General features: G+C 35.9%; 1 long non-coding RNA gene across 1 annotated transcript; it reads right to left on the bottom strand.

The window, feature by feature from the left end:
- Window positions 1-874: 874 nt before the first annotated feature.
- LOC133039457 (uncharacterized) lies at window positions 875-2,181 on the bottom strand. Its single transcript, XR_009688616.1, has 2 exons — window positions 2,004-2,181; window positions 875-1,124 (listed from the first exon to the last, which is right to left on the bottom strand). It is a non-coding gene; the product is annotated as an uncharacterized LOC133039457 (long non-coding RNA).
- Between the last annotated feature and the right edge of the window lie 5,981 nt (window positions 2,182-8,162).

Raw genomic sequence — 8,162 nt, 5'->3', positions numbered from 1 at the left:
TACCCTTCTCAGGACCATATCTCCCACGAAGAATTTCCAAGCTTTCACTTGTTTGTTGAAATACTGAGCTACTTTTTGTTGATGGGCCATCAACTTTAAGTTTGCAGTTGCTCGCTTTTCTTCGATTTCATCAAGTGATTTTACAAGGAGTATATGATTGGTACCTTGATCGTACGTCAACCTTCTGTGGGAAGGTGGCTCAAGTTCGACGAGCAGCATAGCTTCATAACCGTACGCCATTACGAATGGTGTCTGTCCGGTCGCTGTTTTTGCCGTTGTACGGTATGACCATAGAACTTTAGAAAGCTCTTTTGGCCAGTTTCCTTTGGCATCTTTAAGTTTTTTCTTTAGTGTATCCTTCAAGGTTTTGTTGACTACTTCAACTTGACCATTTGCCTGAGGATGCGCCACTGCGGAGAAACTTTTGATGATACCATGGTTCGCACAGAAGTTAGTGAAGGATTGGCTGTCGAACTGCTTGCCATTGTCTGAGACTATTTTGTACGGTAGTCCGAACCGGTATATTATGTTCTTCACAATAAAGTTTTGAACTTTCTTTGATGTAATGGTTGTAAGTGGTTCGGCTTCAGTCCACTTAGTAAAGTAATCAACCGCTACACTACTACAAAATCTACTTTTGGTGTCGGTTTTAAACTGACACATATACTTTTAGTGTCAGTTCATAAAACCGACACCTATTCTACAGTCACAAAAAGTCAATTTTTGGTGTCTGTTTTAAACCGACACCATTAAGTTTTGGTGTCGTTTTATAACCGACACTTAAAATGTACAGATTTATTTTTTTCCTTTAGTGTCGGTTTTAAAAAGACACTTAAAGGAATTAAAAAATAAAAAAAAAACTAAAATCAGTAAGAAAAAAAATAATTTTAAAACATAATAAAAATATAATTTACAATAAATTACATTTAATAAAAAGACTACTATCATTCTACATAAAATTATAAACTTATTTATTCACTACTACAAACATAAATAACAAACTTATTGAATCAAATTAAATCAACTAGTAACTTCAAAAATACTGCCAACATCCAATCCAAGAAGTTAGTTGACATTTGACTAGAACTAGTGAAAACTCCTTGCTTGATTATCTTTAATATATCCTGTTCAATAAAAATACAGATCAGAATAAAAAATTGATTAGCTTATAATACAAGATAGAAAACTACTTCAAGATCCAACATACAATAAGCTTAGCTTATAATTAGTGAGTGTACATAATCCTTACCAACCATTAATAAAGTTCTATACCAAAATAAATATATTATTTACAAATCTTAAATAATATGTAATAAACTATCCAAAAAAAAAAAGTAAGTACACAACAGTAATCCTAAATCAAAATAAGAAATGTTACAAACTAATTTCTAAAAATATAGTAGATCAAAAAGATGCCCCCAAGCAACAAAAAGAAAGTACCACAAATAATCAAGTAAGTTATTAAATGGAACTAGATTTCGAAGGATGTGTTTTTCCTCTTCATGAACTCAAGTCTAGTATATATAAACTAGCATACATAATAAAAACAGAGACAATATTGTATCATATTACCAAAACCTATATCATATTTAAATATCATGATCAAAACCTTTGTATGTAAAATAAAATAAATCTAGGATATGATTGTTTCGTTGTTTACTACTGTACTCTTGATACTATATGCAACACAACAATAACTCATCTCAAAATATAAATGAATATGTATGTCATGGTTCAATGTTCAACTGTTGTCTCTATACATATATTAATTGTTAAAATTTCTAAGAAAATTATATAGATAATGATATTTAAGAGACTTTTCATATGTCTTTATTGGTATAGTGGCCACATCCAATTTAATTGAGCACTAAATATGGAGTTTAACAAGGCACTATATTAGTGCTATTAGAAGAATAATATATATGTTAGAATAACAAGTCTTGAAAGTTAGCATCCTTGAATTCAATTTACACCAATAACAGTAGCATGAGTCTGGAATTTACCATGAGCTTCATTCCTATTTTGATTTTTAATGGTGCAATCATTGTGCTTCTTCCTTCCTCCACATCTTTCTTGAATTGTTGTGATTCTTGAGGGGTTCTCTTACTCTTCTTTCAACACACAAAAATAAAGGATCAAAATATGAATCAAACTATGAACCGAATCCGAAAAAACACTACCAGATAAACTACAGATAAAGGGGGCACTTATTAGTGCTATTTGTTGGAAATTATTTTACCAGGATCTTAGATCTACTCACAAGTTTGTTGATTAACACCCTAAATATGAACTTTCTAAAACGATGAAATAGATACATATAAAGTTTAGGAAACCTTACATTGGGTGCAGCGGAATATAATCACTCCTCCCATTTAGATATCTACCCCTTGATTCCTTTCTGTAGCAGAGCATTATCAATATCTGAACCTGGATCTCTTTCTCTGATTCTTTAGTGCTGAAACTCCTTCTTGCTGAAAGTCTTTCTTCACGATCTTCCTCACTATGGTTGAGGTATCACTTGCTGTGTGTGGGCACTACTCTAACACTAAGAATTTCAAAATTCAAGGAAGAAGAGAGAGAGAGAGTGGGGTCGGCCAAAGATAGGGAGAGAGAGAGGCTCAGTTTTTTCTGAATGAAAAGTCAAAAGAAAAGTGTAGAAATTTAGTGTGAATTTCCTGAAGCCTTCACTATCTATTTATAGCATTCCACTAGGGTTAGGTTTGAATTATTTGGCATTAAAATAATGAAAATATCAGAGGGAAAACCCTACAAAAGTGGCCGGCCCTATACATGTGGATTTGGGCCTCACTTTTTGCAATTTTGCAGTTTTATCTTTTCTGCATCTCATTTTCTCAAAAACGCCAATTTTTAAATTCAACCATTTAAATGCCAATTCTAACTATTTAATAGCTATAAATAATTATTAAATAATATTGTCATTTATCATATTTATTAATTGAACCATACAAAGTATCATAATTAACAAATATGCCCCTAAAACTCTTTCTTTACAATTTCGTCCTTACTTAGTAAAAAAATTCACAAATAGACATAGTCTAATTTGAGAATTATAATTGATTAATCAAAACCAATTATATGAGTCTTACAAGCAATATTATCTCAACTAGTGCGGGGACCATGGGTATATAACCGAGCTTCCAATAAGCAGATCAAGAATTTATTACTAAAATTTACTAACTTATTAATTCTTCGTTGAATCCACGCATAGAACTTATAATTGCACTCTCAGTATATAGAATGCTCTATATGTTCCACCATATAGACACATCATTAGTTATCCATTGTTATAATCCTAATTTGATCAATGATCCTCTATATGAATGATCTACACTGTAAAGGGATTAGATTACCGGTACACCCTACAATGTATTTAATCCTTAAAACACTTAACCCCGTATAAATGATATTTCAACTTATGTGAAATGAGATCTCCACCATTTATTTTTGTTTGGTCAAGCTCGAAGGAGATCATCCTTTACTTACTATTCGCCAGATAGAAGCTATAGATTCCATGTTTATGTTAGCGCTCCCACTCAATTGCACTACCGTGTTCCCAAAATGTACGTATCACCCTGACCTAAAAGTAGACTTAACTAACAAATCAAAGAACACGAATAGCCTCTCGAGATTGAGCCTAATCATAACAGGATTAAGATCATTTGATCTAGGATCAACTAGGCGATATTGACTTGAATAGATATTACGGTAAGTTTAATAAATCTAAGTCAAAGTTCAATATCGGTCCCTTCCGATGCATACTCCATGCATCCAACCTGAGCTTTACTTTAACCAATGCTCTGGAAAGAACATAGCACTTCTCCAAATGCAAGTAAACTCTGTTGTAGATTATCATATCAGTAAAACCCTATGTCTGATAAATCTAGGAAACTTTATTCACATAGTCATGTTTACTTTCCAATGTGTTGACGACACAATAAACAGGATCAAGTATGTGAAAAGGGTTTCAGACGAATTTATACATTATGTACCTATAATCATGAAATAAATCATGTGAACCATGCAACATTAAATGTTATTTCTGATCTATATTAATAAGTAAATCTGATTATATTGAAATGAGTTTTATTTAGGGCATAAAACCCAACACTATTATCTATCAAAATATACCTATATACAGGGGTTCAAATGACCTCAAAAAAAAATTGGCATAACAGACACTAATCACTGCAAAACTAAGTAGGAACATATTTTCCTTCATTTATTGAATTCCTTTACTTATATCAAGATGATCAACACTCAAGATCACCTATCCAAATAAGTTTAACAACAATGATAGTAAACTAGAGAACCAGATTTCTAAAAGTAAAAATCATGTAAAAACATTGATGAAATATCACTGAATTGAAACATCCTTGTTAACTTCATTGAATTGAAATATTAGAAAAAATACAACAATTAAGTAATCAAAAGAAATTATCCAATCCACTATACAAAAGACTACTTAACTTGTAACAAAATAGGTATGAGTTAGTTAGTTAGTTAATTAGCTATGAGTAGGGTGTGAGTTGGAGCATTGTTTTTGGTTCCATATAGATCTAAGTCGACTTTGAGCTGTCAAGGAAAATATCATCTTCTTTACATAATAATAATAATAAAAATAATAATAACATATATATGATTGAAGTGAACCCAAACTAAAAAATATGGATGTGAATAAACTCAGTAGTGTACATTTTGGCTTGTGTTCAAGATAAAAATCACAAAAACTATAGACTCATTTTTCAAACTTCACTATTACTAAAAATTGTTGGCACTACTGCCCAACCAAAAGGTTAGTTCTAAGTTTTTTACATTCAATACCTTTTCTCAACCAAAAGCAGTTGAGAAAGCTACGTTGCTCTCCCAGTAGATATCAGGACATTTCTAAAAAAATTGCTGAAATATAATATCAAAATAGCACATAGTCTCATAAACCATATTATTACAAACAAGACACAAATTTCAACTAGTAAAGCAATATTAAATGTTATAAATAAACTAGAAGTGAGAACTCATTTGTTTGTATATAACAGAGTCAAGAATTCCACGTGAATTGGTTCAAACTTAATCTTGACCAAGACCAAATAATAGTATTTGTCAATGTCGATCCCCTTTACACAATTACTTATCATTTTCACATTTTCCTTTAGATAATTGTCCGATCAGGTCAATTCCCCAAATGGCAAAGGGCCACGGACTTTGCATCTGTATTAACTCTCTGGGTGGAGCTCTTGGTATCTTTGAAAATCTCTGGTATTTGTCGCACTTCTTAACATAGGCTCTTGAATTTTCAATCATCGTTGGCCAGAAGTAACCTTGCCTTAGAATTTTCTTGGATAAGCTCTGTCTGGCGGCACGATTTCCACAGAATCCGTCGTGAACTTCAGATAGGATTCGTGCAGCTTCATCTTGAGTGACACATCTGAGCAATGGCATTGAGAATCCTCTTCTGTACATGACTCCCTCTACTATGATATACCATGCAACTTTCCTTCTCTTTTTCCGAGCTTCATTTCGGTTATTTGGGAGTTCTCCAGAGTTGAGATAGGCTGCTATTGGCGTCATCCAGTTTGGGGATGTATCAATCATTTCGATTTCTTCCATGCCAGTGATGTTAGGCTCTTCGAGGAACTAGATAGGAACCAAGTTTACCTTGTCACTTACATTGCTGCTTGCCAATCGAGCTAACGCATCTACAGTTGTATTTTCTTCTCTTGGAATTTGTCTGAGACCGTAGTTTTTGAATTGTGCGAGCAGATTGTGTATTTTTCTCAGATATGCTATCATCTTTTCTCCCAGAGCCTCGTATTCTCCAGATACATGATTTACCACCAGCTGTGAATCACTACAGATTTCAATGTGTTCGACCTTCATCTCCCACGCTACTCTTAGCCCAGCGATTAGAGCTTCGTACTCGGCTTCGTTGTTAGATGCTTTGAATCTGAACTTGACTGTAGCGTACAGGTGTTGCCCCCCAAGCTTGACAAGGGTAATCCCTGCACCAGATAGTTGATCTGTAGCCGACCCATCCACATGTAGTTTCCAGGTCAGTTTTTCTTCATTGTTACTTGGCTGAGGTATTTGTACCGGCTCAGGGTTGCTTTCTGGTATGCTTTCTTTTTTTCCTGTGCATATTACCACAAAGTCTGCTAAGGTCTGGCCTTTGATTGTTGTTTGGGGTTGGAAAGTGATTTCGTACTGACCCAACTCTACTGCCCACTTGAGTAACCGTCCAGAAGCATCTGGCTTTTGCAGTATTTGTCGTAGTGGCTGGTCGGTATATACCCGAACAGGATGAGCTTGGAAATAAGGCCTCAATTTTCTTGTTTCTAGAATGAGGCAGTAGGCGAGTTTTTCTATCAACGGATATCGGCCCTCGGCCTCAATGAGTCTTTTACTGATGTAATAGACTGGGTGTTGTACGTTATTTTCTTCTCTGATCAGCACGGCACTCACGGCATGTTCCGTGACAGCTAAGTATATTCACAGTTCCTCACCGTCCAGAGGTTTTGAAAGTATGGGAGGTTTAGCAAGTTGTGCCTTTAGCTCTTGGAAAGCTTTTTCACATTCTTCTGTCCACTCGAACTGCTTGTTTTCTCGCAGGATGTTGAAGAATGGGACACATTTGTCTGTTGATTTTGAAAGGAATCTGTTGAGCGCGGCGATCTGACCAGTTAAGCTTTGCATTTCTTTGATTTTTATTGGCAAGTTCATATCCAGGAGGGCTTGAATCTTTTCTGGATTAGCTTCAATTCCTCGGGCATTGACGATGAAGCCTAGAAACTTTCCCGAGCTGACTCCAAAGGAATGCTTTAAGGGATTTAGTTTCATATTGCACTTTCTGAGGACTTTGAAGCATTCGTCCAGGTCGTTTATGTGCCCCTAGCCATTCTGGATTCGACGAGCATGTCATCCACGTACACTTCCATATCTCGCCCGATCTGGTCTTTAAACATTTTGTTTACCAATCTTTGGTATGTAGCTCCAGCGTTTTTTAGACCAAACGACATGACTTTGTAGCAATAAAGACCCATATCTATTCGGAAACTTGTATGTTCTTGGTCTGGTGGACGCATTTTGATTTGATTGTAGCCTGAGTAAGCGTCCATGAAGCTTAATATTTTGTGCCCTGCTATTGCATCTACGAGCTGATCGATTCTTGGAAGTGGAAAACAGTCTTTAGGGCACGCCTTGTTGAGGTCTGTGAAATCAATACAAACTTTCCATTTCTTGTTCGGCTTGGGCACTAGTACGGGATTCGCAACCCAAGCTGGGTAAAAAGCTTCAATTATGAAGTTGTTGTTGCGCAGCTTTTCAACTTCATCCTTTAGGGCTACTGCTCGTTCTTTGTCCAACAGCCTTCGTTTTTGTTGAACTGGTCGGAAATTGGGATCGAAATTTAGAACATGTGAGATAATAGAAGGATCGATTCCGACCATATCCACATGTGACCAAGCAAAAATGTCTAGGTTTGCTCTCAGAAATTTTATCAATTCTGATTTTACTTCGAGCAACAAACCCTTTCCGATCTTTAGCTTTCTGGTCGGGATAGCTGGATCGATCTTGATCTCTTCTAATTCATCTACAGGTCCAATATTACTACTTGGGTTCCCAAGTCGAGGATCCACATCTTCATCCCCGCCTTGGGAAATACCCTACTTGGGAATATTTTCTCCCTTGTTTGTGCTCTGGCTAGAGGATACTTCCTTCTTAGCCTTGGCTACTGTAAGGTTATAACATTCCCGAGCAGACTGTTGGTTTCCTCTTAGACACCCTACCCCATTCTTTATTGGGGACTTCAGGCACGAGTGACATATTGATGTGATAGCCTTTAAGTCATACAAGCCTGGCCGACCAAGCATTACGTTAAAAGCTGAAGGAACATCCAATATTAGGAACTGTGCCACGATAGTTATGCTCGTCGAAGCTTGTCCAACAGTGAGGGGTAGTCAGATTTGTCCTAGAGGTGCAACTCCTTGACCGGAGAAACCATAGACAGTCTGGAGGCATGGGGTTAGATCCTTGAGCTGGAGTCCCATTTTTTCGTAAGCAGTTTTGAACAAGATGTTGGAAGAGGCTCCATTATCGATCATGGTTCTGGCCACCATTTTATTGGCTATCTAGACTTCCACGACCAGCGG

The sequence above is a fragment of the Cannabis sativa genome, chromosome 6 (genome assembly GCF_029168945.1).
Source record: "Cannabis sativa cultivar Pink pepper isolate KNU-18-1 chromosome 6, ASM2916894v1, whole genome shotgun sequence".
NCBI lineage: Eukaryota > Viridiplantae > Streptophyta > Magnoliopsida > Rosales > Cannabaceae > Cannabis > Cannabis sativa.
The sequence above is the reverse complement of the archived record's forward strand: the minus strand, read 5'-3'. Positions and strand labels throughout refer to the sequence as shown.